General features: G+C 49.9%; 28 non-coding genes across 28 annotated transcripts; 14 read left to right on the top strand and 14 right to left on the bottom strand.

The window, feature by feature from the left end:
- Positions 1–1,006: 1,006 nt before the first annotated feature.
- On the bottom strand, positions 1,007–1,090 carry Trnal-uaa (transfer RNA leucine (anticodon UAA)). The gene has a single exon. It is a non-coding gene; the product is annotated as a tRNA-Leu (tRNA).
- Positions 1,091–1,772: 682 nt separating this feature from the next.
- Positions 1,773–1,844, top strand: Trnag-ccc (transfer RNA glycine (anticodon CCC)). Its single transcript has one exon. It is a non-coding gene; the product is annotated as a tRNA-Gly (tRNA).
- Positions 1,845–2,970: 1,126 nt separating this feature from the next.
- Trnal-uaa (transfer RNA leucine (anticodon UAA)) lies at positions 2,971–3,054 on the bottom strand. Its single transcript has one exon. It is a non-coding gene; the product is annotated as a tRNA-Leu (tRNA).
- A 683-nt stretch (positions 3,055–3,737) lies between these two features.
- Trnag-ccc (transfer RNA glycine (anticodon CCC)) lies at positions 3,738–3,809 on the top strand. Its single transcript has one exon. It is a non-coding gene; the product is annotated as a tRNA-Gly (tRNA).
- Positions 3,810–4,935: 1,126 nt separating this feature from the next.
- Trnal-uaa (transfer RNA leucine (anticodon UAA)) lies at positions 4,936–5,019 on the bottom strand. Its single transcript has one exon. It is a non-coding gene; the product is annotated as a tRNA-Leu (tRNA).
- Positions 5,020–5,702: 683 nt separating this feature from the next.
- On the top strand, positions 5,703–5,774 carry Trnag-ccc (transfer RNA glycine (anticodon CCC)). The gene has a single exon. It is a non-coding gene; the product is annotated as a tRNA-Gly (tRNA).
- Positions 5,775–6,900: 1,126 nt separating this feature from the next.
- Trnal-uaa (transfer RNA leucine (anticodon UAA)) lies at positions 6,901–6,984 on the bottom strand. The gene has a single exon. It is a non-coding gene; the product is annotated as a tRNA-Leu (tRNA).
- A 683-nt stretch (positions 6,985–7,667) lies between these two features.
- On the top strand, positions 7,668–7,739 carry Trnag-ccc (transfer RNA glycine (anticodon CCC)). The gene has a single exon. It is a non-coding gene; the product is annotated as a tRNA-Gly (tRNA).
- A 1,126-nt stretch (positions 7,740–8,865) lies between these two features.
- On the bottom strand, positions 8,866–8,949 carry Trnal-uaa (transfer RNA leucine (anticodon UAA)). Its single transcript has one exon. It is a non-coding gene; the product is annotated as a tRNA-Leu (tRNA).
- A 683-nt stretch (positions 8,950–9,632) lies between these two features.
- Trnag-ccc (transfer RNA glycine (anticodon CCC)) lies at positions 9,633–9,704 on the top strand. The gene has a single exon. It is a non-coding gene; the product is annotated as a tRNA-Gly (tRNA).
- A 1,126-nt stretch (positions 9,705–10,830) lies between these two features.
- Trnal-uaa (transfer RNA leucine (anticodon UAA)) lies at positions 10,831–10,914 on the bottom strand. The gene has a single exon. It is a non-coding gene; the product is annotated as a tRNA-Leu (tRNA).
- A 683-nt stretch (positions 10,915–11,597) lies between these two features.
- On the top strand, positions 11,598–11,669 carry Trnag-ccc (transfer RNA glycine (anticodon CCC)). Its single transcript has one exon. It is a non-coding gene; the product is annotated as a tRNA-Gly (tRNA).
- A 1,126-nt stretch (positions 11,670–12,795) lies between these two features.
- Trnal-uaa (transfer RNA leucine (anticodon UAA)) lies at positions 12,796–12,879 on the bottom strand. Its single transcript has one exon. It is a non-coding gene; the product is annotated as a tRNA-Leu (tRNA).
- A 683-nt stretch (positions 12,880–13,562) lies between these two features.
- Trnag-ccc (transfer RNA glycine (anticodon CCC)) lies at positions 13,563–13,634 on the top strand. The gene has a single exon. It is a non-coding gene; the product is annotated as a tRNA-Gly (tRNA).
- A 1,126-nt stretch (positions 13,635–14,760) lies between these two features.
- Positions 14,761–14,844, bottom strand: Trnal-uaa (transfer RNA leucine (anticodon UAA)). The gene has a single exon. It is a non-coding gene; the product is annotated as a tRNA-Leu (tRNA).
- Positions 14,845–15,527: 683 nt separating this feature from the next.
- Trnag-ccc (transfer RNA glycine (anticodon CCC)) lies at positions 15,528–15,599 on the top strand. Its single transcript has one exon. It is a non-coding gene; the product is annotated as a tRNA-Gly (tRNA).
- Positions 15,600–16,725: 1,126 nt separating this feature from the next.
- Trnal-uaa (transfer RNA leucine (anticodon UAA)) lies at positions 16,726–16,809 on the bottom strand. The gene has a single exon. It is a non-coding gene; the product is annotated as a tRNA-Leu (tRNA).
- Positions 16,810–17,492: 683 nt separating this feature from the next.
- Positions 17,493–17,564, top strand: Trnag-ccc (transfer RNA glycine (anticodon CCC)). The gene has a single exon. It is a non-coding gene; the product is annotated as a tRNA-Gly (tRNA).
- Positions 17,565–18,690: 1,126 nt separating this feature from the next.
- On the bottom strand, positions 18,691–18,774 carry Trnal-uaa (transfer RNA leucine (anticodon UAA)). The gene has a single exon. It is a non-coding gene; the product is annotated as a tRNA-Leu (tRNA).
- Positions 18,775–19,457: 683 nt separating this feature from the next.
- On the top strand, positions 19,458–19,529 carry Trnag-ccc (transfer RNA glycine (anticodon CCC)). The gene has a single exon. It is a non-coding gene; the product is annotated as a tRNA-Gly (tRNA).
- A 1,126-nt stretch (positions 19,530–20,655) lies between these two features.
- Trnal-uaa (transfer RNA leucine (anticodon UAA)) lies at positions 20,656–20,739 on the bottom strand. The gene has a single exon. It is a non-coding gene; the product is annotated as a tRNA-Leu (tRNA).
- A 683-nt stretch (positions 20,740–21,422) lies between these two features.
- Positions 21,423–21,494, top strand: Trnag-ccc (transfer RNA glycine (anticodon CCC)). Its single transcript has one exon. It is a non-coding gene; the product is annotated as a tRNA-Gly (tRNA).
- A 1,126-nt stretch (positions 21,495–22,620) lies between these two features.
- Positions 22,621–22,704, bottom strand: Trnal-uaa (transfer RNA leucine (anticodon UAA)). Its single transcript has one exon. It is a non-coding gene; the product is annotated as a tRNA-Leu (tRNA).
- Positions 22,705–23,387: 683 nt separating this feature from the next.
- On the top strand, positions 23,388–23,459 carry Trnag-ccc (transfer RNA glycine (anticodon CCC)). The gene has a single exon. It is a non-coding gene; the product is annotated as a tRNA-Gly (tRNA).
- Positions 23,460–24,585: 1,126 nt separating this feature from the next.
- Trnal-uaa (transfer RNA leucine (anticodon UAA)) lies at positions 24,586–24,669 on the bottom strand. The gene has a single exon. It is a non-coding gene; the product is annotated as a tRNA-Leu (tRNA).
- Positions 24,670–25,352: 683 nt separating this feature from the next.
- On the top strand, positions 25,353–25,424 carry Trnag-ccc (transfer RNA glycine (anticodon CCC)). Its single transcript has one exon. It is a non-coding gene; the product is annotated as a tRNA-Gly (tRNA).
- Positions 25,425–26,550: 1,126 nt separating this feature from the next.
- On the bottom strand, positions 26,551–26,634 carry Trnal-uaa (transfer RNA leucine (anticodon UAA)). The gene has a single exon. It is a non-coding gene; the product is annotated as a tRNA-Leu (tRNA).
- A 683-nt stretch (positions 26,635–27,317) lies between these two features.
- On the top strand, positions 27,318–27,389 carry Trnag-ccc (transfer RNA glycine (anticodon CCC)). The gene has a single exon. It is a non-coding gene; the product is annotated as a tRNA-Gly (tRNA).
- Positions 27,390–27,506: the final 117 nt, after the last annotated feature.

Genomic DNA, 27,506 nt, shown 5'->3' with positions numbered 1-27,506 from the left:
CGCTAGTCGCCGGATTTCGTTTCACAGCATCGTGTGTCTCCATGTGTCGACTTGTCTCGACTTTGCTCGGCTGACGCGAAAGCTGACGCTTGGAAACGGGCATATATGTAGAGGGCAGGCGCGAGAAACGACTGTGAGAGACCAAAAAACGACAAACACACGACAGAACCTTTCATTTTATTGTGGCCACAGATTCGCGCCTTAGTGTACCGAGAGGCAAGAGTGGCGTCAGCGTGCTGGACAGCATCATTAACGCTAAGCAGCAACGAAAGCGAAGTAAAAAGGCAAAATGAAAGAAGCCAAATGCAGGTCGAGCTCCCAGCTGGTCACCCATCCAAGTACTAACCACGCCCAACGGTTCTTAACTACAATGAACAGACGAGAACCGCTGCACTCAGCGTGCTATGGCCGTTAGCCGCAACGCCGCGAAACGTGCAGACATATTGCTTGTTGTGCATGTCACTTGGTATTTACATGGCAGTGTCTCGCTGGAGGAAGCACTGTCTTTTACGAGAGAAAAATTAAATGGCACTTGCTGCGATCGAATACATGGCCTTTGTGTTCACAGCACGGCGCTCTAACCTACTGAGCTGACGAGCTGTGCAATGGGGCCACGTCAGCAGTCCAATACCCGGTCCACCGGCTCATCCACCTTCGTTACTGCCCTGCCAGTCATTTATACACGTATCTGCTTTCGTTGACTTTTGCTTTCTTGACGCTTGGACCCAAAAAGCACAACACAAAGAAAACGTAAACGCCCTGAGAATAGCCAAGACTCAGCAAACAAAAGTATGTTCGGCTACCGGGAATCGAATCCGGGCCGCCTGGCTGAAAGCCATGTCTCCTAACAGCTTTCCATTCCTTCTGACCGCCAGGCAATCAGACTTGCAGGGCAAGCTCCGTAATCACTGCCATCTCTAATAATATCTCTCGAACCTGTTTGCGCGTAATTTACTTGCTTTCCCGCACGAAGGAAATGGGCAGTTTTGGAATATTTAAAATTCATTGTCAGATGTGGGGTTCGAACCCACGCTCCCTTTCGGGAACCAGAGCTTAAATCTGGCGCCTTAGACCGCTCGGCCAATCTGACGTGCGAGCGCAAATAACGTGCTGCCGTCGTTTCTAGCTTCATCTCCAGAGCCTGACTGCGAAATTTGCTTGTTTTTTCTTGTGTGAAGGAAATACGTTTTTTAGAGTATTTTAGACGAGTTGTCAGATGTGAGGTTGCACCCCACCCTCACTTTCGGGAACCACAGCTTAAATATGGTGCCTTACACCGTTGTTTTCCGTCGCCATCTGTCTTTAGTAGAACGAGCAGAACTCTAATTATCAATTTTTACATCGGCGCAGAGAAAACAACGAATGACAAGAAAAGGCCGTTCCCTATCAACGGCTACGCTGTGCATTTCACCCTTACGGGAAGCCAATGATATGCTCCAGGCGAGCATCAAACTAACCAACTTAACACTATGATACGTACGCGCTTTCTACTTCTGGACTGGCACACATATGCTCAATCGTCTCTGGATCGTCAGTAAGTACGTCACATTAGATATTTCTTTTATCACGCTGCTGTAAATTAAAGGGCAGTTTCTTCAACGGCTGTCAGTTCTGCTTCTAGTTACGCAACATCGTCCTAGCAGCACCTACACACTGCGTTCAGATGTGCTCACCTCCGCCCTGGCGTTGAGCGCCTACAGCGCCTTCGCCTTCGGCCTCTGGTGGCAGGAGGGTAGCCGACACATCGCGGCGTGAGTGAAGCACAGCGCAAGGCGGTGGTGGTGTAACGGTCAGCATGGTTGCTTCCCAAGCAGTTGATCCGGGTTCGATTCCCGGCCACCGCATGACACGTACATTTTTCTTCTAGGGATATTCCACGTAACGTAACGCGATCCTCGTAACTGAGAACTGTCGCGTTACGAATAGTTTTCCTTCGCCCCACGTCTCACTCCGTGTAGCCAGTGCGCTAGTCGCCGGATTTCGTTTCACAGCATCGTGTGTCTCCATGTGTCGACTTGTCTCGACTTTGCTCGGCTGACGCGAAAGCTGACGCTTGGAAACGGGCATATATGTAGAGGGCAGGCGCGAGAAACGACTGTGAGAGACCAAAAAACGACAAACACACGACAGAACCTTTCATTTTATTGTGGCCACAGATTCGCGCCTTAGTGTACCGAGAGGCAAGAGTGGCGTCAGCGTGCTGGACAGCATCATTAACGCTAAGCAGCAACGAAAGCGAAGTAAAAAGGCAAAATGAAAGAAGCCAAATGCAGGTCGAGCTCCCAGCTGGTCACCCATCCAAGTACTAACCACGCCCAACGGTTCTTAACTACAATGAACAGACGAGAACCGCTGCACTCAGCGTGCTATGGCCGTTAGCCGCAACGCCGCGAAACGTGCAGACATATTGCTTGTTGTGCATGTCACTTGGTATTTACATGGCAGTGTCTCGCTGGAGGAAGCACTGTCTTTTACGAGAGAAAAATTAAATGGCACTTGCTGCGATCGAATACATGGCCTTTGTGTTCACAGCACGGCGCTCTAACCTACTGAGCTGACGAGCTGTGCAATGGGGCCACGTCAGCAGTCCAATACCCGGTCCACCGGCTCATCCACCTTCGTTACTGCCCTGCCAGTCATTTATACACGTATCTGCTTTCGTTGACTTTTGCTTTCTTGACGCTTGGACCCAAAAAGCACAACACAAAGAAAACGTAAACGCCCTGAGAATAGCCAAGACTCAGCAAACAAAAGTATGTTCGGCTACCGGGAATCGAATCCGGGCCGCCTGGCTGAAAGCCATGTCTCCTAACAGCTTTCCATTCCTTCTGACCGCCAGGCAATCAGACTTGCAGGGCAAGCTCCGTAATCACTGCCATCTCTAATAATATCTCTCGAACCTGTTTGCGCGTAATTTACTTGCTTTCCCGCACGAAGGAAATGGGCAGTTTTGGAATATTTAAAATTCATTGTCAGATGTGGGGTTCGAACCCACGCTCCCTTTCGGGAACCAGAGCTTAAATCTGGCGCCTTAGACCGCTCGGCCAATCTGACGTGCGAGCGCAAATAACGTGCTGCCGTCGTTTCTAGCTTCATCTCCAGAGCCTGACTGCGAAATTTGCTTGTTTTTTCTTGTGTGAAGGAAATACGTTTTTTTAGAGTATTTTAGACGAGTTGTCAGATGTGAGGTTGCACCCCACCCTCACTTTCGGGAACCACAGCTTAAATATGGTGCCTTACACCGTTGTTTTCCGTCGCCATCTGTCTTTAGTAGAACGAGCAGAACTCTAATTATCAATTTTTACATCGGCGCAGAGAAAACAACGAATGACAAGAAAAGGCCGTTCCCTATCAACGGCTACGCTGTGCATTTCACCCTTACGGGAAGCCAATGATATGCTCCAGGCGAGCATCAAACTAACCAACTTAACACTATGATACGTACGCGCTTTCTACTTCTGGACTGGCACACATATGCTCAATCGTCTCTGGATCGTCAGTAAGTACGTCACATTAGATATTTCTTTTATCACGCTGCTGTAAATTAAAGGGCAGTTTCTTCAACGGCTGTCAGTTCTGCTTCTAGTTACGCAACATCGTCCTAGCAGCACCTACACACTGCGTTCAGATGTGCTCACCTCCGCCCTGGCGTTGAGCGCCTACAGCGCCTTCGCCTTCGGCCTCTGGTGGCAGGAGGGTAGCCGACACATCGCGGCGTGAGTGAAGCACAGCGCAAGGCGGTGGTGGTGTAACGGTCAGCATGGTTGCTTCCCAAGCAGTTGATCCGGGTTCGATTCCCGGCCACCGCATGACACGTACATTTTTCTTCTAGGGATATTCCACGTAACGTAACGCGATCCTCGTAACTGAGAACTGTCGCGTTACGAATAGTTTTCCTTCGCCCCACGTCTCACTCCGTGTAGCCAGTGCGCTAGTCGCCGGATTTCGTTTCACAGCATCGTGTGTCTCCATGTGTCGACTTGTCTCGACTTTGCTCGGCTGACGCGAAAGCTGACGCTTGGAAACGGGCATATATGTAGAGGGCAGGCGCGAGAAACGACTGTGAGAGACCAAAAAACGACAAACACACGACAGAACCTTTCATTTTATTGTGGCCACAGATTCGCGCCTTAGTGTACCGAGAGGCAAGAGTGGCGTCAGCGTGCTGGACAGCATCATTAACGCTAAGCAGCAACGAAAGCGAAGTAAAAAGGCAAAATGAAAGAAGCCAAATGCAGGTCGAGCTCCCAGCTGGTCACCCATCCAAGTACTAACCACGCCCAACGGTTCTTAACTACAATGAACAGACGAGAACCGCTGCACTCAGCGTGCTATGGCCGTTAGCCGCAACGCCGCGAAACGTGCAGACATATTGCTTGTTGTGCATGTCACTTGGTATTTACATGGCAGTGTCTCGCTGGAGGAAGCACTGTCTTTTACGAGAGAAAAATTAAATGGCACTTGCTGCGATCGAATACATGGCCTTTGTGTTCACAGCACGGCGCTCTAACCTACTGAGCTGACGAGCTGTGCAATGGGGCCACGTCAGCAGTCCAATACCCGGTCCACCGGCTCATCCACCTTCGTTACTGCCCTGCCAGTCATTTATACACGTATCTGCTTTCGTTGACTTTTGCTTTCTTGACGCTTGGACCCAAAAAGCACAACACAAAGAAAACGTAAACGCCCTGAGAATAGCCAAGACTCAGCAAACAAAAGTATGTTCGGCTACCGGGAATCGAATCCGGGCCGCCTGGCTGAAAGCCATGTCTCCTAACAGCTTTCCATTCCTTCTGACCGCCAGGCAATCAGACTTGCAGGGCAAGCTCCGTAATCACTGCCATCTCTAATAATATCTCTCGAACCTGTTTGCGCGTAATTTACTTGCTTTCCCGCACGAAGGAAATGGGCAGTTTTGGAATATTTAAAATTCATTGTCAGATGTGGGGTTCGAACCCACGCTCCCTTTCGGGAACCAGAGCTTAAATCTGGCGCCTTAGACCGCTCGGCCAATCTGACGTGCGAGCGCAAATAACGTGCTGCCGTCGTTTCTAGCTTCATCTCCAGAGCCTGACTGCGAAATTTGCTTGTTTTTTCTTGTGTGAAGGAAATACGTTTTTTTAGAGTATTTTAGACGAGTTGTCAGATGTGAGGTTGCACCCCACCCTCACTTTCGGGAACCACAGCTTAAATATGGTGCCTTACACCGTTGTTTTCCGTCGCCATCTGTCTTTAGTAGAACGAGCAGAACTCTAATTATCAATTTTTACATCGGCGCAGAGAAAACAACGAATGACAAGAAAAGGCCGTTCCCTATCAACGGCTACGCTGTGCATTTCACCCTTACGGGAAGCCAATGATATGCTCCAGGCGAGCATCAAACTAACCAACTTAACACTATGATACGTACGCGCTTTCTACTTCTGGACTGGCACACATATGCTCAATCGTCTCTGGATCGTCAGTAAGTACGTCACATTAGATATTTCTTTTATCACGCTGCTGTAAATTAAAGGGCAGTTTCTTCAACGGCTGTCAGTTCTGCTTCTAGTTACGCAACATCGTCCTAGCAGCACCTACACACTGCGTTCAGATGTGCTCACCTCCGCCCTGGCGTTGAGCGCCTACAGCGCCTTCGCCTTCGGCCTCTGGTGGCAGGAGGGTAGCCGACACATCGCGGCGTGAGTGAAGTACAGCGCAAGGCGGTGGTGGTGTAACGGTCAGCATGGTTGCTTCCCAAGCAGTTGATCCGGGTTCGATTCCCGGCCACCGCACGACACGTACATTTTTCTTCTAGGGATATTCCACGTAACGTAACGCGATCCTCGTAACTGAGAACTGTCGCGTTACGAATAGTTTTCCTTCGCCCCACGTCTCACTCCGTGTAGCCAGTGCGCTAGTCGCCGGATTTCGTTTCACAGCATCGTGTGTCTCCATGTGTCGACTTGTCTCGACTTTGCTCGGCTGACGCGAAAGCTGACGCTTGGAAACGGGCATATATGTAGAGGGCAGGCGCGAGAAACGACTGTGAGAGACCAAAAAACGACAAACACACGACAGAACCTTTCATTTTATTGTGGCCACAGATTCGCGCCTTAGTGTACCGAGAGGCAAGAGTGGCGTCAGCGTGCTGGACAGCATCATTAACGCTAAGCAGCAACGAAAGCGAAGTAAAAAGGCAAAATGAAAGAAGCCAAATGCAGGTCGAGCTCCCAGCTGGTCACCCATCCAAGTACTAACCACGCCCAACGGTTCTTAACTACAATGAACAGACGAGAACCGCTGCACTCAGCGTGCTATGGCCGTTAGCCGCAACGCCGCGAAACGTGCAGACATATTGCTTGTTGTGCATGTCACTTGGTATTTACATGGCAGTGTCTCGCTGGAGGAAGCACTGTCTTTTACGAGAGAAAAATTAAATGGCACTTGCTGCGATCGAATACATGGCCTTTGTGTTCACAGCACGGCGCTCTAACCTACTGAGCTGACGAGCTGTGCAATGGGGCCACGTCAGCAGTCCAATACCCGGTCCACCGGCTCATCCACCTTCGTTACTGCCCTGCCAGTCATTTATACACGTATCTGCTTTCGTTGACTTTTGCTTTCTTGACGCTTGGACCCAAAAAGCACAACACAAAGAAAACGTAAACGCCCTGAGAATAGCCAAGACTCAGCAAACAAAAGTATGTTCGGCTACCGGGAATCGAATCCGGGCCGCCTGGCTGAAAGCCATGTCTCCTAACAGCTTTCCATTCCTTCTGACCGCCAGGCAATCAGACTTGCAGGGCAAGCTCCGTAATCACTGCCATCTCTAATAATATCTCTCGAACCTGTTTGCGCGTAATTTACTTGCTTTCCCGCACGAAGGAAATGGGCAGTTTTGGAATATTTAAAATTCATTGTCAGATGTGGGGTTCGAACCCACGCTCCCTTTCGGGAACCAGAGCTTAAATCTGGCGCCTTAGACCGCTCGGCCAATCTGACGTGCGAGCGCAAATAACGTGCTGCCGTCGTTTCTAGCTTCATCTCCAGAGCCTGACTGCGAAATTTGCTTGTTTTTTCTTGTGTGAAGGAAATACGTTTTTTTAGAGTATTTTAGACGAGTTGTCAGATGTGAGGTTGCACCCCACCCTCACTTTCGGGAACCACAGCTTAAATATGGTGCCTTACACCGTTGTTTTCCGTCGCCATCTGTCTTTAGTAGAACGAGCAGAACTCTAATTATCAATTTTTACATCGGCGCAGAGAAAACAACGAATGACAAGAAAAGGCCGTTCCCTATCAACGGCTACGCTGTGCATTTCACCCTTACGGGAAGCCAATGATATGCTCCAGGCGAGCATCAAACTAACCAACTTAACACTATGATACGTACGCGCTTTCTACTTCTGGACTGGCACACATATGCTCAATCGTCTCTGGATCGTCAGTAAGTACGTCACATTAGATATTTCTTTTATCACGCTGCTGTAAATTAAAGGGCAGTTTCTTCAACGGCTGTCAGTTCTGCTTCTAGTTACGCAACATCGTCCTAGCAGCACCTACACACTGCGTTCAGATGTGCTCACCTCCGCCCTGGCGTTGAGCGCCTACAGCGCCTTCGCCTTCGGCCTCTGGTGGCAGGAGGGTAGCCGACACATCGCGGCGTGAGTGAAGCACAGCGCAAGGCGGTGGTGGTGTAACGGTCAGCATGGTTGCTTCCCAAGCAGTTGATCCGGGTTCGATTCCCGGCCACCGCATGACACGTACATTTTTCTTCTAGGGATATTCCACGTAACGTAACGCGATCCTCGTAACTGAGAACTGTCGCGTTACGAATAGTTTTCCTTCGCCCCACGTCTCACTCCGTGTAGCCAGTGCGCTAGTCGCCGGATTTCGTTTCACAGCATCGTGTGTCTCCATGTGTCGACTTGTCTCGACTTTGCTCGGCTGACGCGAAAGCTGACGCTTGGAAACGGGCATATATGTAGAGGGCAGGCGCGAGAAACGACTGTGAGAGACCAAAAAACGACAAACACACGACAGAACCTTTCATTTTATTGTGGCCACAGATTCGCGCCTTAGTGTACCGAGAGGCAAGAGTGGCGTCAGCGTGCTGGACAGCATCATTAACGCTAAGCAGCAACGAAAGCGAAGTAAAAAGGCAAAATGAAAGAAGCCAAATGCAGGTCGAGCTCCCAGCTGGTCACCCATCCAAGTACTAACCACGCCCAACGGTTCTTAACTACAATGAACAGACGAGAACCGCTGCACTCAGCGTGCTATGGCCGTTAGCCGCAACGCCGCGAAACGTGCAGACATATTGCTTGTTGTGCATGTCACTTGGTATTTACATGGCAGTGTCTCGCTGGAGGAAGCACTGTCTTTTACGAGAGAAAAATTAAATGGCACTTGCTGCGATCGAATACATGGCCTTTGTGTTCACAGCACGGCGCTCTAACCTACTGAGCTGACGAGCTGTGCAATGGGGCCACGTCAGCAGTCCAATACCCGGTCCACCGGCTCATCCACCTTCGTTACTGCCCTGCCAGTCATTTATACACGTATCTGCTTTCGTTGACTTTTGCTTTCTTGACGCTTGGACCCAAAAAGCACAACACAAAGAAAACGTAAACGCCCTGAGAATAGCCAAGACTCAGCAAACAAAAGTATGTTCGGCTACCGGGAATCGAATCCGGGCCGCCTGGCTGAAAGCCATGTCTCCTAACAGCTTTCCATTCCTTCTGACCGCCAGGCAATCAGACTTGCAGGGCAAGCTCCGTAATCACTGCCATCTCTAATAATATCTCTCGAACCTGTTTGCGCGTAATTTACTTGCTTTCCCGCACGAAGGAAATGGGCAGTTTTGGAATATTTAAAATTCATTGTCAGATGTGGGGTTCGAACCCACGCTCCCTTTCGGGAACCAGAGCTTAAATCTGGCGCCTTAGACCGCTCGGCCAATCTGACGTGCGAGCGCAAATAACGTGCTGCCGTCGTTTCTAGCTTCATCTCCAGAGCCTGACTGCGAAATTTGCTTGTTTTTTCTTGTGTGAAGGAAATACGTTTTTTTAGAGTATTTTAGACGAGTTGTCAGATGTGAGGTTGCACCCCACCCTCACTTTCGGGAACCACAGCTTAAATATGGTGCCTTACACCGTTGTTTTCCGTCGCCATCTGTCTTTAGTAGAACGAGCAGAACTCTAATTATCAATTTTTACATCGGCGCAGAGAAAACAACGAATGACAAGAAAAGGCCGTTCCCTATCAACGGCTACGCTGTGCATTTCACCCTTACGGGAAGCCAATGATATGCTCCAGGCGAGCATCAAACTAACCAACTTAACACTATGATACGTACGCGCTTTCTACTTCTGGACTGGCACACATATGCTCAATCGTCTCTGGATCGTCAGTAAGTACGTCACATTAGATATTTCTTTTATCACGCTGCTGTAAATTAAAGGGCAGTTTCTTCAACGGCTGTCAGTTCTGCTTCTAGTTACGCAACATCGTCCTAGCAGCACCTACACACTGCGTTCAGATGTGCTCACCTCCGCCCTGGCGTTGAGCGCCTACAGCGCCTTCGCCTTCGGCCTCTGGTGGCAGGAGGGTAGCCGACACATCGCGGCGTGAGTGAAGCACAGCGCAAGGCGGTGGTGGTGTAACGGTCAGCATGGTTGCTTCCCAAGCAGTTGATCCGGGTTCGATTCCCGGCCACCGCATGACACGTACATTTTTCTTCTAGGGATATTCCACGTAACGTAACGCGATCCTCGTAACTGAGAACTGTCGCGTTACGAATAGTTTTCCTTCGCCCCACGTCTCACTCCGTGTAGCCAGTGCGCTAGTCGCCGGATTTCGTTTCACAGCATCGTGTGTCTCCATGTGTCGACTTGTCTCGACTTTGCTCGGCTGACGCGAAAGCTGACGCTTGGAAACGGGCATATATGTAGAGGGCAGGCGCGAGAAACGACTGTGAGAGACCAAAAAACGACAAACACACGACAGAACCTTTCATTTTATTGTGGCCACAGATTCGCGCCTTAGTGTACCGAGAGGCAAGAGTGGCGTCAGCGTGCTGGACAGCATCATTAACGCTAAGCAGCAACGAAAGCGAAGTAAAAAGGCAAAATGAAAGAAGCCAAATGCAGGTCGAGCTCCCAGCTGGTCACCCATCCAAGTACTAACCACGCCCAACGGTTCTTAACTACAATGAACAGACGAGAACCGCTGCACTCAGCGTGCTATGGCCGTTAGCCGCAACGCCGCGAAACGTGCAGACATATTGCTTGTTGTGCATGTCACTTGGTATTTACATGGCAGTGTCTCGCTGGAGGAAGCACTGTCTTTTACGAGAGAAAAATTAAATGGCACTTGCTGCGATCGAATACATGGCCTTTGTGTTCACAGCACGGCGCTCTAACCTACTGAGCTGACGAGCTGTGCAATGGGGCCACGTCAGCAGTCCAATACCCGGTCCACCGGCTCATCCACCTTCGTTACTGCCCTGCCAGTCATTTATACACGTATCTGCTTTCGTTGACTTTTGCTTTCTTGACGCTTGGACCCAAAAAGCACAACACAAAGAAAACGTAAACGCCCTGAGAATAGCCAAGACTCAGCAAACAAAAGTATGTTCGGCTACCGGGAATCGAATCCGGGCCGCCTGGCTGAAAGCCATGTCTCCTAACAGCTTTCCATTCCTTCTGACCGCCAGGCAATCAGACTTGCAGGGCAAGCTCCGTAATCACTGCCATCTCTAATAATATCTCTCGAACCTGTTTGCGCGTAATTTACTTGCTTTCCCGCACGAAGGAAATGGGCAGTTTTGGAATATTTAAAATTCATTGTCAGATGTGGGGTTCGAACCCACGCTCCCTTTCGGGAACCAGAGCTTAAATCTGGCGCCTTAGACCGCTCGGCCAATCTGACGTGCGAGCGCAAATAACGTGCTGCCGTCGTTTCTAGCTTCATCTCCAGAGCCTGACTGCGAAATTTGCTTGTTTTTTCTTGTGTGAAGGAAATACGTTTTTTTAGAGTATTTTAGACGAGTTGTCAGATGTGAGGTTGCACCCCACCCTCACTTTCGGGAACCACAGCTTAAATATGGTGCCTTACACCGTTGTTTTCCGTCGCCATCTGTCTTTAGTAGAACGAGCAGAACTCTAATTATCAATTTTTACATCGGCGCAGAGAAAACAACGAATGACAAGAAAAGGCCGTTCCCTATCAACGGCTACGCTGTGCATTTCACCCTTACGGGAAGCCAATGATATGCTCCAGGCGAGCATCAAACTAACCAACTTAACACTATGATACGTACGCGCTTTCTACTTCTGGACTGGCACACATATGCTCAATCGTCTCTGGATCGTCAGTAAGTACGTCACATTAGATATTTCTTTTATCACGCTGCTGTAAATTAAAGGGCAGTTTCTTCAACGGCTGTCAGTTCTGCTTCTAGTTACGCAACATCGTCCTAGCAGCACCTACACACTGCGTTCAGATGTGCTCACCTCCGCCCTGGCGTTGAGCGCCTACAGCGCCTTCGCCTTCGGCCTCTGGTGGCAGGAGGGTAGCCGACACATTGCGGCGTGAGTGAAGTACAGCGCAAGGCGGTGGTGGTGTAACGGTCAGCATGGTTGCTTCCCAAGCAGTTGATCCGGGTTCGATTCCCGGCCACCGCACGACACGTACATTTTTCTTCTAGGGATATTCCACGTAACGTAACGCGATCCTCGTAACTGAGAACTGTCGCGTTACGAATAGTTTTCCTTCGCCCCACGTCTCACTCCGTGTAGCCAGTGCGCTAGTCGCCGGATTTCGTTTCACAGCATCGTGTGTCTCCATGTGTCGACTTGTCTCGACTTTGCTCGGCTGACGCGAAAGCTGACGCTTGGAAACGGGCATATATGTAGAGGGCAGGCGCGAGAAACGACTGTGAGAGACCAAAAAACGACAAACACACGACAGAACCTTTCATTTTATTGTGGCCACAGATTCGCGCCTTAGTGTACCGAGAGGCAAGAGTGGCGTCAGCGTGCTGGACAGCATCATTAACGCTAAGCAGCAACGAAAGCGAAGTAAAAAGGCGAAATGAAAGAAGCCAAATGCAGGTCGAGCTCCCAGCTGGTCACCCATCCAAGTACTAACCACGCCCAACGGTTCTTAACTACAATGAACAGACGAGAACCGCCGCACTCAGCGTGCTATGGCCGTTAGCCGCAACGCCGCGAAACGTGCAGACATATTGCTTGTTGTGCATGTCACTTGGTATTTACATGGCAGTGTCTCGCTGGAGGAAGCACTGTCTTTTACGAGAGAAAAATTAAATGGCACTTGCTGCGATCGAATACATGGCCTTTGTGTTCACAGCACGGCGCTCTAACCTACTGAGCTGACGAGCTGTGCAATGGGGCCACGTCAGCAGTCCAATACCCGGTCCACCGGCTCATCCACCTTCGTTACTGCCCTGCCAGTCATTTATACACGTATCTGCTTTCGTTGACTTTTGCTTTCTTGACGCTTGGACCCAAAAAGCACAACACAAAGAAAACGTAAACGCCCTGAGAATAGCCAAGACTCAGCAAACAAAAGTATGTTCGGCTACCGGGAATCGAATCCGGGCCGCCTGGCTGAAAGCCATGTCTCCTAACAGCTTTCCATTCCTTCTGACCGCCAGGCAATCAGACTTGCAGGGCAAGCTCCGTAATCACTGCCATCTCTAATAATATCTCTCGAACCTGTTTGCGCGTAATTTACTTGCTTTCCCGCACGAAGGAAATGGGCAGTTTTGGAATATTTAAAATTCATTGTCAGATGTGGGGTTCGAACCCACGCTCCCTTTCGGGAACCAGAGCTTAAATCTGGCGCCTTAGACCGCTCGGCCAATCTGACGTGCGAGCGCAAATAACGTGCTGCCGTCGTTTCTAGCTTCATCTCCAGAGCCTGACTGCGAAATTTGCTTGTTTTTTCTTGTGTGAAGGAAATACGTTTTTTTAGAGTATTTTAGACGAGTTGTCAGATGTGAGGTTGCACCCCACCCTCACTTTCGGGAACCACAGCTTAAATATGGTGCCTTACACCGTTGTTTTCCGTCGCCATCTGTCTTTAGTAGAACGAGCAGAACTCTAATTATCAATTTTTACATCGGCGCAGAGAAAACAACGAATGACAAGAAAAGGCCGTTCCCTATCAACGGCTACGCTGTGCATTTCACCCTTACGGGAAGCCAATGATATGCTCCAGGCGAGCATCAAACTAACCAACTTAACACTATGATACGTACGCGCTTTCTACTTCTGGACTGGCACACATATGCTCAATCGTCTCTGGATCGTCAGTAAGTACGTCACATTAGATATTTCTTTTATCACGCTGCTGTAAATTAAAGGGCAGTTTCTTCAACGGCTGTCAGTTCTGCTTCTAGTTACGCAACATCGTCCTAGCAGCACCTACACACTGCGTTCAGATGTGCTCACCTCCGCCCTGGCGTTGAGCGCCTACAGCGCCTTCGCCTTCGGCCTCTGGTGGCAGGAGGGTAGCCGACACATCGCGGCGTGAGTGAAGCACAGCGCAAGGCGGTGGTGGTGTAACGGTCAGCATGGTTGCTTCCCAAGCAGTTGATCCGGGTTCGATTCCCGGCCACCGCACGACACGTACATTTTTCTTCTAGGGATATTCCACGTAACGTAACGCGATCCTCGTAACTGAGAACTGTCGCGTTACGAATAGTTTTCCTTCGCCCCACGTCTCACTCCGTGTAGCCAGTGCGCTAGTCGCCGGATTTCGTTTCACAGCATCGTGTGTCTCCATGTGTCGACTTGTCTCGACTTTGCTCGGCTGACGCGAAAGCTGACGCTTGGAAACGGGCATATATGTAGAGGGCAGGCGCGAGAAACGACTGTGAGAGACCAAAAAACGACAAACACACGACAGAACCTTTCATTTTATTGTGGCCACAGATTCGCGCCTTAGTGTACCGAGAGGCAAGAGTGGCGTCAGCGTGCTGGACAGCATCATTAACGCTAAGCAGCAACGAAAGCGAAGTAAAAAGGCAAAATGAAAGAAGCCAAATGCAGGTCGAGCTCCCAGCTGGTCACCCATCCAAGTACTAACCACGCCCAACGGTTCTTAACTACAATGAACAGACGAGAACCGCTGCACTCAGCGTGCTATGGCCGTTAGCCGCAACGCCGCGAAACGTGCAGACATATTGCTTGTTGTGCATGTCACTTGGTATTTACATGGCAGTGTCTCGCTGGAGGAAGCACTGTCTTTTACGAGAGAAAAATTAAATGGCACTTGCTGCGATCGAATACATGGCCTTTGTGTTCACAGCACGGCGCTCTAACCTACTGAGCTGACGAGCTGTGCAATGGGGCCACGTCAGCAGTCCAATACCCGGTCCACCGGCTCATCCACCTTCGTTACTGCCCTGCCAGTCATTTATACACGTATCTGCTTTCGTTGACTTTTGCTTTCTTGACGCTTGGACCCAAAAAGCACAACACAAAGAAAACGTAAACGCCCTGAGAATAGCCAAGACTCAGCAAACAAAAGTATGTTCGGCTACCGGGAATCGAATCCGGGCCGCCTGGCTGAAAGCCATGTCTCCTAACAGCTTTCCATTCCTTCTGACCGCCAGGCAATCAGACTTGCAGGGCAAGCTCCGTAATCACTGCCATCTCTAATAATATCTCTCGAACCTGTTTGCGCGTAATTTACTTGCTTTCCCGCACGAAGGAAATGGGCAGTTTTGGAATATTTAAAATTCATTGTCAGATGTGGGGTTCGAACCCACGCTCCCTTTCGGGAACCAGAGCTTAAATCTGGCGCCTTAGACCGCTCGGCCAATCTGACGTGCGAGCGCAAATAACGTGCTGCCGTCGTTTCTAGCTTCATCTCCAGAGCCTGACTGCGAAATTTGCTTGTTTTTTCTTGTGTGAAGGAAATACGTTTTTTTAGAGTATTTTAGACGAGTTGTCAGATGTGAGGTTGCACCCCACCCTCACTTTCGGGAACCACAGCTTAAATATGGTGCCTTACACCGTTGTTTTCCGTCGCCATCTGTCTTTAGTAGAACGAGCAGAACTCTAATTATCAATTTTTACATCGGCGCAGAGAAAACAACGAATGACAAGAAAAGGCCGTTCCCTATCAACGGCTACGCTGTGCATTTCACCCTTACGGGAAGCCAATGATATGCTCCAGGCGAGCATCAAACTAACCAACTTAACACTATGATACGTACGCGCTTTCTACTTCTGGACTGGCACACATATGCTCAATCGTCTCTGGATCGTCAGTAAGTACGTCACATTAGATATTTCTTTTATCACGCTGCTGTAAATTAAAGGGCAGTTTCTTCAACGGCTGTCAGTTCTGCTTCTAGTTACGCAACATCGTCCTAGCAGCACCTACACACTGCGTTCAGATGTGCTCACCTCCGCCCTGGCGTTGAGCGCCTACAGCGCCTTCGCCTTCGGCCTCTGGTGGCAGGAGGGTAGCCGACACATCGCGGCGTGAGTGAAGCACAGCGCAAGGCGGTGGTGGTGTAACGGTCAGCATGGTTGCTTCCCAAGCAGTTGATCCGGGTTCGATTCCCGGCCACCGCATGACACGTACATTTTTCTTCTAGGGATATTCCACGTAACGTAACGCGATCCTCGTAACTGAGAACTGTCGCGTTACGAATAGTTTTCCTTCGCCCCACGTCTCACTCCGTGTAGCCAGTGCGCTAGTCGCCGGATTTCGTTTCACAGCATCGTGTGTCTCCATGTGTCGACTTGTCTCGACTTTGCTCGGCTGACGCGAAAGCTGACGCTTGGAAACGGGCATATATGTAGAGGGCAGGCGCGAGAAACGACTGTGAGAGACCAAAAAACGACAAACACACGACAGAACCTTTCATTTTATTGTGGCCACAGATTCGCGCCTTAGTGTACCGAGAGGCAAGAGTGGCGTCAGCGTGCTGGACAGCATCATTAACGCTAAGCAGCAACGAAAGCGAAGTAAAAAGGCAAAATGAAAGAAGCCAAATGCAGGTCGAGCTCCCAGCTGGTCACCCATCCAAGTACTAACCACGCCCAACGGTTCTTAACTACAATGAACAGACGAGAACCGCTGCACTCAGCGTGCTATGGCCGTTAGCCGCAACGCCGCGAAACGTGCAGACATATTGCTTGTTGTGCATGTCACTTGGTATTTACATGGCAGTGTCTCGCTGGAGGAAGCACTGTCTTTTACGAGAGAAAAATTAAATGGCACTTGCTGCGATCGAATACATGGCCTTTGTGTTCACAGCACGGCGCTCTAACCTACTGAGCTGACGAGCTGTGCAATGGGGCCACGTCAGCAGTCCAATACCCGGTCCACCGGCTCATCCACCTTCGTTACTGCCCTGCCAGTCATTTATACACGTATCTGCTTTCGTTGACTTTTGCTTTCTTGACGCTTGGACCCAAAAAGCACAACACAAAGAAAACGTAAACGCCCTGAGAATAGCCAAGACTCAGCAAACAAAAGTATGTTCGGCTACCGGGAATCGAATCCGGGCCGCCTGGCTGAAAGCCATGTCTCCTAACAGCTTTCCATTCCTTCTGACCGCCAGGCAATCAGACTTGCAGGGCAAGCTCCGTAATCACTGCCATCTCTAATAATATCTCTCGAACCTGTTTGCGCGTAATTTACTTGCTTTCCCGCACGAAGGAAATGGGCAGTTTTGGAATATTTAAAATTCATTGTCAGATGTGGGGTTCGAACCCACGCTCCCTTTCGGGAACCAGAGCTTAAATCTGGCGCCTTAGACCGCTCGGCCAATCTGACGTGCGAGCGCAAATAACGTGCTGCCGTCGTTTCTAGCTTCATCTCCAGAGCCTGACTGCGAAATTTGCTTGTTTTTTCTTGTGTGAAGGAAATACGTTTTTTTAGAGTATTTTAGACGAGTTGTCAGATGTGAGGTTGCACCCCACCCTCACTTTCGGGAACCACAGCTTAAATATGGTGCCTTACACCGTTGTTTTCCGTCGCCATCTGTCTTTAGTAGAACGAGCAGAACTCTAATTATCAATTTTTACATCGGCGCAGAGAAAACAACGAATGACAAGAAAAGGCCGTTCCCTATCAACGGCTACGCTGTGCATTTCACCCTTACGGGAAGCCAATGATATGCTCCAGGCGAGCATCAAACTAACCAACTTAACACTATGATACGTACGCGCTTTCTACTTCTGGACTGGCACACATATGCTCAATCGTCTCTGGATCGTCAGTAAGTACGTCACATTAGATATTTCTTTTATCACGCTGCTGTAAATTAAAGGGCAGTTTCTTCAACGGCTGTCAGTTCTGCTTCTAGTTACGCAACATCGTCCTAGCAGCACCTACACACTGCGTTCAGATGTGCTCACCTCCGCCCTGGCGTTGAGCGCCTACAGCGCCTTCGCCTTCGGCCTCTGGTGGCAGGAGGGTAGCCGACACATCGCGGCGTGAGTGAAGTACAGCGCAAGGCGGTGGTGGTGTAACGGTCAGCATGGTTGCTTCCCAAGCAGTTGATCCGGGTTCGATTCCCGGCCACCGCACGACACGTACATTTTTCTTCTAGGGATATTCCACGTAACGTAACGCGATCCTCGTAACTGAGAACTGTCGCGTTACGAATAGTTTTCCTTCGCCCCACGTCTCACTCCGTGTAGCCAGTGCGCTAGTCGCCGGATTTCGTTTCACAGCATCGTGTGTCTCCATGTGTCGACTTGTCTCGACTTTGCTCGGCTGACGCGAAAGCTGACGCTTGGAAACGGGCATATATGTAGAGGGCAGGCGCGAGAAACGACTGTGAGAGACCAAAAAACGACAAACACACGACAGAACCTTTCATTTTATTGTGGCCACAGATTCGCGCCTTAGTGTACCGAGAGGCAAGAGTGGCGTCAGCGTGCTGGACAGCATCATTAACGCTAAGCAGCAACGAAAGCGAAGTAAAAAGGCAAAATGAAAGAAGCCAAATGCAGGTCGAGCTCCCAGCTGGTCACCCATCCAAGTACTAACCACGCCCAACGGTTCTTAACTACAATGAACAGACGAGAACCGCTGCACTCAGCGTGCTATGGCCGTTAGCCGCAACGCCGCGAAACGTGCAGACATATTGCTTGTTGTGCATGTCACTTGGTATTTACATGGCAGTGTCTCGCTGGAGGAAGCACTGTCTTTTACGAGAGAAAAATTAAATGGCACTTGCTGCGATCGAATACATGGCCTTTGTGTTCACAGCACGGCGCTCTAACCTACTGAGCTGACGAGCTGTGCAATGGGGCCACGTCAGCAGTCCAATACCCGGTCCACCGGCTCATCCACCTTCGTTACTGCCCTGCCAGTCATTTATACACGTATCTGCTTTCGTTGACTTTTGCTTTCTTGACGCTTGGACCCAAAAAGCACAACACAAAGAAAACGTAAACGCCCTGAGAATAGCCAAGACTCAGCAAACAAAAGTATGTTCGGCTACCGGGAATCGAATCCGGGCCGCCTGGCTGAAAGCCATGTCTCCTAACAGCTTTCCATTCCTTCTGACCGCCAGGCAATCAGACTTGCAGGGCAAGCTCCGTAATCACTGCCATCTCTAATAATATCTCTCGAACCTGTTTGCGCGTAATTTACTTGCTTTCCCGCACGAAGGAAATGGGCAGTTTTGGAATATTTAAAATTCATTGTCAGATGTGGGGTTCGAACCCACGCTCCCTTTCGGGAACCAGAGCTTAAATCTGGCGCCTTAGACCGCTCGGCCAATCTGACGTGCGAGCGCAAATAACGTGCTGCCGTCGTTTCTAGCTTCATCTCCAGAGCCTGACTGCGAAATTTGCTTGTTTTTTCTTGTGTGAAGGAAATACGTTTTTTTAGAGTATTTTAGACGAGTTGTCAGATGTGAGGTTGCACCCCACCCTCACTTTCGGGAACCACAGCTTAAATATGGTGCCTTACACCGTTGTTTTCCGTCGCCATCTGTCTTTAGTAGAACGAGCAGAACTCTAATTATCAATTTTTACATCGGCGCAGAGAAAACAACGAATGACAAGAAAAGGCCGTTCCCTATCAACGGCTACGCTGTGCATTTCACCCTTACGGGAAGCCAATGATATGCTCCAGGCGAGCATCAAACTAACCAACTTAACACTATGATACGTACGCGCTTTCTACTTCTGGACTGGCACACATATGCTCAATCGTCTCTGGATCGTCAGTAAGTACGTCACATTAGATATTTCTTTTATCACGCTGCTGTAAATTAAAGGGCAGTTTCTTCAACGGCTGTCAGTTCTGCTTCTAGTTACGCAACATCGTCCTAGCAGCACCTACACACTGCGTTCAGATGTGCTCACCTCCGCCCTGGCGTTGAGCGCCTACAGCGCCTTCGCCTTCGGCCTCTGGTGGCAGGAGGGTAGCCGACACATCGCGGCGTGAGTGAAGTACAGCGCAAGGCGGTGGTGGTGTAACGGTCAGCATGGTTGCTTCCCAAGCAGTTGATCCGGGTTCGATTCCCGGCCACCGCACGACACGTACATTTTTCTTCTAGGGATATTCCACGTAACGTAACGCGATCCTCGTAACTGAGAACTGTCGCGTTACGAATAGTTTTCCTTCGCCCCACGTCTCACTCCGTGTAGCCAGTGCGCTAGTCGCCGGATTTCGTTTCACAGCATCGTGTGTCTCCATGTGTCGACTTGTCTCGACTTTGCTCGGCTGACGCGAAAGCTGACGCTTGGAAACGGGCATATATGTAGAGGGCAGGCGCGAGAAACGACTGTGAGAGACCAAAAAACGACAAACACACGACAGAACCTTTCATTTTATTGTGGCCACAGATTCGCGCCTTAGTGTACCGAGAGGCAAGAGTGGCGTCAGCGTGCTGGACAGCATCATTAACGCTAAGCAGCAACGAAAGCGAAGTAAAAAGGCAAAATGAAAGAAGCCAAATGCAGGTCGAGCTCCCAGCTGGTCACCCATCCAAGTACTAACCACGCCCAACGGTTCTTAACTACAATGAACAGACGAGAACCGCTGCACTCAGCGTGCTATGGCCGTTAGCCGCAACGCCGCGAAACGTGCAGACATATTGCTTGTTGTGCATGTCACTTGGTATTTACATGGCAGTGTCTCGCTGGAGGAAGCACTGTCTTTTACGAGAGAAAAATTAAATGGCACTTGCTGCGATCGAATACATGGCCTTTGTGTTCACAGCACGGCGCTCTAACCTACTGAGCTGACGAGCTGTGCAATGGGGCCACGTCAGCAGTCCAATACCCGGTCCACCGGCTCATCCACCTTCGTTACTGCCCTGCCAGTCATTTATACACGTATCTGCTTTCGTTGACTTTTGCTTTCTTGACGCTTGGACCCAAAAAGCACAACACAAAGAAAACGTAAACGCCCTGAGAATAGCCAAGACTCAGCAAACAAAAGTATGTTCGGCTACCGGGAATCGAATCCGGGCCGCCTGGCTGAAAGCCATGTCTCCTAACAGCTTTCCATTCCTTCTGACCGCCAGGCAATCAGACTTGCAGGGCAAGCTCCGTAATCACTGCCATCTCTAATAATATCTCTCGAACCTGTTTGCGCGTAATTTACTTGCTTTCCCGCACGAAGGAAATGGGCAGTTTTGGAATATTTAAAATTCATTGTCAGATGTGGGGTTCGAACCCACGCTCCCTTTCGGGAACCAGAGCTTAAATCTGGCGCCTTAGACCGCTCGGCCAATCTGACGTGCGAGCGCAAATAACGTGCTGCCGTCGTTTCTAGCTTCATCTCCAGAGCCTGACTGCGAAATTTGCTTGTTTTTTCTTGTGTGAAGGAAATACGTTTTTTTAGAGTATTTTAGACGAGTTGTCAGATGTGAGGTTGCACCCCACCCTCACTTTCGGGAACCACAGCTTAAATATGGTGCCTTACACCGTTGTTTTCCGTCGCCATCTGTCTTTAGTAGAACGAGCAGAACTCTAATTATCAATTTTTACATCGGCGCAGAGAAAACAACGAATGACAAGAAAAGGCCGTTCCCTATCAACGGCTACGCTGTGCATTTCACCCTTACGGGAAGCCAATGATATGCTCCAGGCGAGCATCAAACTAACCAACTTAACACTATGATACGTACGCGCTTTCTACTTCTGGACTGGCACACATATGCTCAATCGTCTCTGGATCGTCAGTAAGTACGTCACATTAGATATTTCTTTTATCACGCTGCTGTAAATTAAAGGGCAGTTTCTTCAACGGCTGTCAGTTCTGCTTCTAGTTACGCAACATCGTCCTAGCAGCACCTACACACTGCGTTCAGATGTGCTCACCTCCGCCCTGGCGTTGAGCGCCTACAGCGCCTTCGCCTTCGGCCTCTGGTGGCAGGAGGGTAGCCGACACATCGCGGCGTGAGTGAAGTACAGCGCAAGGCGGTGGTGGTGTAACGGTCAGCATGGTTGCTTCCCAAGCAGTTGATCCGGGTTCGATTCCCGGCCACCGCACGACACGTACATTTTTCTTCTAGGGATATTCCACGTAACGTAACGCGATCCTCGTAACTGAGAACTGTCGCGTTACGAATAGTTTTCCTTCGCCCCACGTCTCACTCCGTGTAGCCAGTGCGCTAGTCGCCGGATTTCGTTTCACAGCATCGTGTGTCTCCATGTGTCGACTTGTCTCGACTTTGCTCGGCTGACGCGAAAGCTGACGCTTGGAAACGGGCATATATGTAGAGGGCAGGCGCGAGAAACGACTGTGAGAGACCAAAAAACGACAAACACACGACAGAACCTTTCATTTTATTGTGGCCACAGATTCGCGCCTTAGTGTACCGAGAGGCAAGAGTGGCGTCAGCGTGCTGGACAGCATCATTAACGCTAAGCAGCAACGAAAGCGAAGTAAAAAGGCAAAATGAAAGAAGCCAAATGCAGGTCGAGCTCCCAGCTGGTCACCCATCCAAGTACTAACCACGCCCAACGGTTCTTAACTACAATGAACAGACGAGAACCGCTGCACTCAGCGTGCTATGGCCGTTAGCCGCAACGCCGCGAAACGTGCAGACATATTGCTTGTTGTGCATGTCACTTGGTATTTACATGGCAGTGTCTCGCTGGAGGAAGCACTGTCTTTTACGAGAGAAAAATTAAATGGCACTTGCTGCGATCGAATACATGGCCTTTGTGTTCACAGCACGGCGCTCTAACCTACTGAGCTGACGAGCTGTGCAATGGGGCCACGTCAGCAGTCCAATACCCGGTCCACCGGCTCATCCACCTTCGTTACTGCCCTGCCAGTCATTTATACACGTATCTGCTTTCGTTGACTTTTGCTTTCTTGACGCTTGGACCCAAAAAGCACAACACAAAGAAAACGTAAACGCCCTGAGAATAGCCAAGACTCAGCAAACAAAAGTATGTTCGGCTACCGGGAATCGAATCCGGGCCGCCTGGCTGAAAGCCATGTCTCCTAACAGCTTTCCATTCCTTCTGACCGCCAGGCAATCAGACTTGCAGGGCAAGCTCCGTAATCACTGCCATCTCTAATAATATCTCTCGAACCTGTTTGCGCGTAATTTACTTGCTTTCCCGCACGAAGGAAATGGGCAGTTTTGGAATATTTAAAATTCATTGTCAGATGTGGGGTTCGAACCCACGCTCCCTTTCGGGAACCAGAGCTTAAATCTGGCGCCTTAGACCGCTCGGCCAATCTGACGTGCGAGCGCAAATAACGTGCTGCCGTCGTTTCTAGCTTCATCTCCAGAGCCTGACTGCGAAATTTGCTTGTTTTTTCTTGTGTGAAGGAAATACGTTTTTTTAGAGTATTTTAGACGAGTTGTCAGATGTGAGGTTGCACCCCACCCTCACTTTCGGGAACCACAGCTTAAATATGGTGCCTTACACCGTTGTTTTCCGTCGCCATCTGTCTTTAGTAGAACGAGCAGAACTCTAATTATCAATTTTTACATCGGCGCAGAGAAAACAACGAATGACAAGAAAAGGCCGTTCCCTATCAACGGCTACGCTGTGCATTTCACCCTTACGGGAAGCCAATGATATGCTCCAGGCGAGCATCAAACTAACCAACTTAACACTATGATACGTACGCGCTTTCTACTTCTGGACTGGCACACATATGCTCAATCGTCTCTGGATCGTCAGTAAGTACGTCACATTAGATATTTCTTTTATCACGCTGCTGTAAATTAAAGGGCAGTTTCTTCAACGGCTGTCAGTTCTGCTTCTAGTTACGCAACATCGTCCTAGCAGCACCTACACACTGCGTTCAGATGTGCTCACCTCCGCCCTGGCGTTGAGCGCCTACAGCGCCTTCGCCTTCGGCCTCTGGTGGCAGGAGGGTAGCCGACACATCGCGGCGTGAGTGAAGTACAGCGCAAGGCGGTGGTGGTGTAACGGTCAGCATGGTTGCTTCCCAAGCAGTTGATCCGGGTTCGATTCCCGGCCACCGCACGACACGTACATTTTTCTTCTAGGGATATTCCACGTAACGTAACGCGATCCTCGTAACTGAGAACTGTCGCGTTACGAATAGTTTTCCTTCGCCCCACGTCTCACTCCGTGTAGCCAGTGCGCTAGTCGCCGGATTTCGTTTCACAGCATCGTGTGTCTCCATGTGTCGACTTGTCTCGACTTTGCTCGGCTGACGCGAAAGCTGACGCTTGGAAACGGGCATATATGTAGAGGGCAGGCGCGAGAAACGACTGTGAGAGACCAAAAAACGACAAACACACGACAGAACCTTTCATTTTATTGTGGCCACAGATTCGCGCCTTAGTGTACCGAGAGGCAAGAGTGGCGTCAGCGTGCTGGACAGCATCATTAACGCTAAGCAGCAACGAAAGCGAAGTAAAAAGGCAAAATGAAAGAAGCCAAATGCAGGTCGAGCTCCCAGCTGGTCACCCATCCAAGTACTAACCACGCCCAACGGTTCTTAACTACAATGAACAGACGAGAACCGCTGCACTCAGCGTGCTATGGCCGTTAGCCGCAACGCCGCGAAACGTGCAGACATATTGCTTGTTGTGCATGTCACTTGGTATTTACATGGCAGTGTCTCGCTGGAGGAAGCACTGTCTTTTACGAGAGAAAAATTAAATGGCACTTGCTGCGATCGAATACATGGCCTTTGTGTTCACAGCACGGCGCTCTAACCTACTGAGCTGACGAGCTGTGCAATGGGGCCACGTCAGCAGTCCAATACCCGGTCCACCGGCTCATCCACCTTCGTTACTGCCCTGCCAGTCATTTATACACGTATCTGCTTTCGTTGACTTTTGCTTTCTTGACGCTTGGACCCAAAAAGCACAACACAAAGAAAACGTAAACGCCCTGAGAATAGCCAAGACTCAGCAAACAAAAGTATGTTCGGCTACCGGGAATCGAATCCGGGCCGCCTGGCTGAAAGCCATGTCTCCTAACAGCTTTCCATTCCTTCTGACCGCCAGGCAATCAGACTTGCAGGGCAAGCTCCGTAATCACTGCCATCTCTAATAATATCTCTCGAACCTGTTTGCGCGTAATTTACTTGCTTTCCCGCACGAAGGAAATGGGCAGTTTTGGAATATTTAAAATTCATTGTCAGATGTGGGGTTCGAACCCACGCTCCCTTTCGGGAACCAGAGCTTAAATCTGGCGCCTTAGACCGCTCGGCCAATCTGACGTGCGAGCGCAAATAACGTGCTGCCGTCGTTTCTAGCTTCATCTCCAGAGCCTGACTGCGAAATTTGCTTGTTTTTTCTTGTGTGAAGGAAATACGTTTTTTTAGAGTATTTTAGACGAGTTGTCAGATGTGAGGTTGCACCCCACCCTCACTTTCGGGAACCACAGCTTAAATATGGTGCCTTACACCGTTGTTTTCCGTCGCCATCTGTCTTTAGTAGAACGAGCAGAACTCTAATTATCAATTTTTACATCGGCGCAGAGAAAACAACGAATGACAAGAAAAGGCCGTTCCCTATCAACGGCTACGCTGTGCATTTCACCCTTACGGGAAGCCAATGATATGCTCCAGGCGAGCATCAAACTAACCAACTTAACACTATGATACGTACGCGCTTTCTACTTCTGGACTGGCACACATATGCTCAATCGTCTCTGGATCGTCAGTAAGTACGTCACATTAGATATTTCTTTTATCACGCTGCTGTAAATTAAAGGGCAGTTTCTTCAACGGCTGTCAGTTCTGCTTCTAGTTACGCAACATCGTCCTAGCAGCACCTACACACTGCGTTCAGATGTGCTCACCTCCGCCCTGGCGTTGAGCGCCTACAGCGCCTTCGCCTTCGGCCTCTGGTGGCAGGAGGGTAGCCGACACATCGCGGCGTGAGTGAAGCACAGCGCAAGGCGGTGGTGGTGTAACGGTCAGCATGGTTGCTTCCCAAGCAGTTGATCCGGGTTCGATTCCCGGCCACCGCACGACACGTACATTTTTCTTCTAGGGATATTCCACGTAACGTAACGCGATCCTCGTAACTGAGAACTGTCGCGTTACGAATAGTTTTCCTTCGCCCCACGTCTCACTCCGTGTAGCCAGTGCGCTAGTCGCCGGATTTCGTTTCACAGCATCGTGTGTCTCCATGTGTCGACTTGTCTCGACTTTGCTCGGCTGACGCGAAAGCTGACGCTTGGAAACGGGCATATATGTAGAGGGCAGGCGCGAGAAACGACTGTGAGAGACCAAAAAACGACAAACACACGACAGAACCTTTCATTTTATTGTGGCCACAGATTCGCGCCTTAGTGTACCGAGAGGCAAGAGTGGCGTCAGCGTGCTGGACAGCATCATTAACGCTAAGCAGCAACGAAAGCGAAGTAAAAAGGCGAAATGAAAGAAGCCAAATGCAGGTCGAGCTCCCAGCTGGTCACCCATCCAAGTACTAACCACGCCCAACGGTTCTTAACTACAATGAACAGACGAGAACCGCCGCACTCAGCGTGCTATGGCCGTTAGCCGCAACGCCGCGAAACGTGCAGACATATTGCTTGTTGTGCATGTCACTTGGTATTTACATGGCAGTGTCTCGCTGGAGGAAGCACTGTCTTTTACGAGAGAAAAATTAAATGGCACTTGCTGCGATCGAATACATGGCCTTTGTGTTCACAGCACGGCGCTCTAACCTACTGAGCTGACGAGCTGTGCAATGGGGCCACGTCAGCAGTCCAATACCCGGTCCACCGGCTCATCCACCTTCGTTACTGCCCTGCCAGTCATTTATACACGTATCTGCTTTCGTTGACTTTTGCTTTCTTGACGCTTGGACCCAAAAAGCACAACACAAAGAAAACGTAAACGCCCTGAGAATAGCCAAGACTCAGCAAACAAAAGTATGTTCGGCTACCGGGAATCGAATCCGGGCCGCCTGGCTGAAAGCCATGTCTCCTAACAGCTTTCCATTCCTTCTGACCGCCAGGCAATCAGACTTGCAGGGCAAGCTCCGTAATCACTGCCATCTCTAATAATATCTCTCGAACCTGTTTGCGCGTAATTTACTTGCTTTCCCGCACGAAGGAAATGGGCAGTTTTGGAATATTTAAAATTCATTGTCAGATGTGGGGTTCGAACCCACGCTCCCTTTCGGGAACCAGAGCTTAAATCTGGCGCCTTAGACCGCTCGGCCAATCTGACGTGCGAGCGCAAATAACGTGCTGCCGTCGTTTCTAGCTTCATCTCCAGAGCCTGACTGCGAAATTTGCTTGTTTTTTCTTGTGTGAAGGAAATACGTTTTTTTAGAGTATTTTAGACGAGTTGTCAGATGTGAGGTTGCACCCCACCCTCACTTTCGGGAACCACAGCTTAAATATGGTGCCTTACACCGTTGTTTTCCGTCGCCATCTGTCTTTAGTAGAACGAGCAGAACTCTAATTATCAATTTTTACATCGGCGCAGAGAAAACAACGAATGACAAGAAAAGGCCGTTCCCTATCAACGGCTACGCTGTGCATTTCACCCTTACGGGAAGCCAATGATATGCTCCAGGCGAGCATCAAACTAACCAACTTAACACTATGATACGTACGCGCTTTCTACTTCTGGACTGGCACACATATGCTCAATCGTCTCTGGATCGTCAGTAAGTACGTCACATTAGATATTTCTTTTATCACGCTGCTGTAAATTAAAGGGCAGTTTCTTCAACGGCTGTCAGTTCTGCTTCTAGTTACGCAACATCGTCCTAGCAGCACCTACACACTGCGTTCAGATGTGCTCACCTCCGCCCTGGCGTTGAGCGCCTACAGCGCCTTCGCCTTCGGCCTCTGGTGGCAGGAGGGTAGCCGACACATCGCGGCGTGAGTGAAGCACAGCGCAAGGCGGTGGTGGTGTAACGGTCAGCATGGTTGCTTCCCAAGCAGTTGATCCGGGTTCGATTCCCGGCCACCGCACGACACGTACATTTTTCTTCTAGGGATATTCCACGTAACGTAACGCGATCCTCGTAACTGAGAACTGTCGCGTTACGAATAGTTTTCCTTCGCCCCACGTCTCACTCCGTGTAGCCA

The sequence above is a fragment of the Schistocerca cancellata genome, chromosome 2 (genome assembly GCF_023864275.1).
Source record: "Schistocerca cancellata isolate TAMUIC-IGC-003103 chromosome 2, iqSchCanc2.1, whole genome shotgun sequence".
NCBI lineage: Eukaryota > Metazoa > Arthropoda > Insecta > Orthoptera > Acrididae > Schistocerca > Schistocerca cancellata.
The sequence above is the reverse complement of the archived record's forward strand: the minus strand, read 5'-3'. Positions and strand labels throughout refer to the sequence as shown.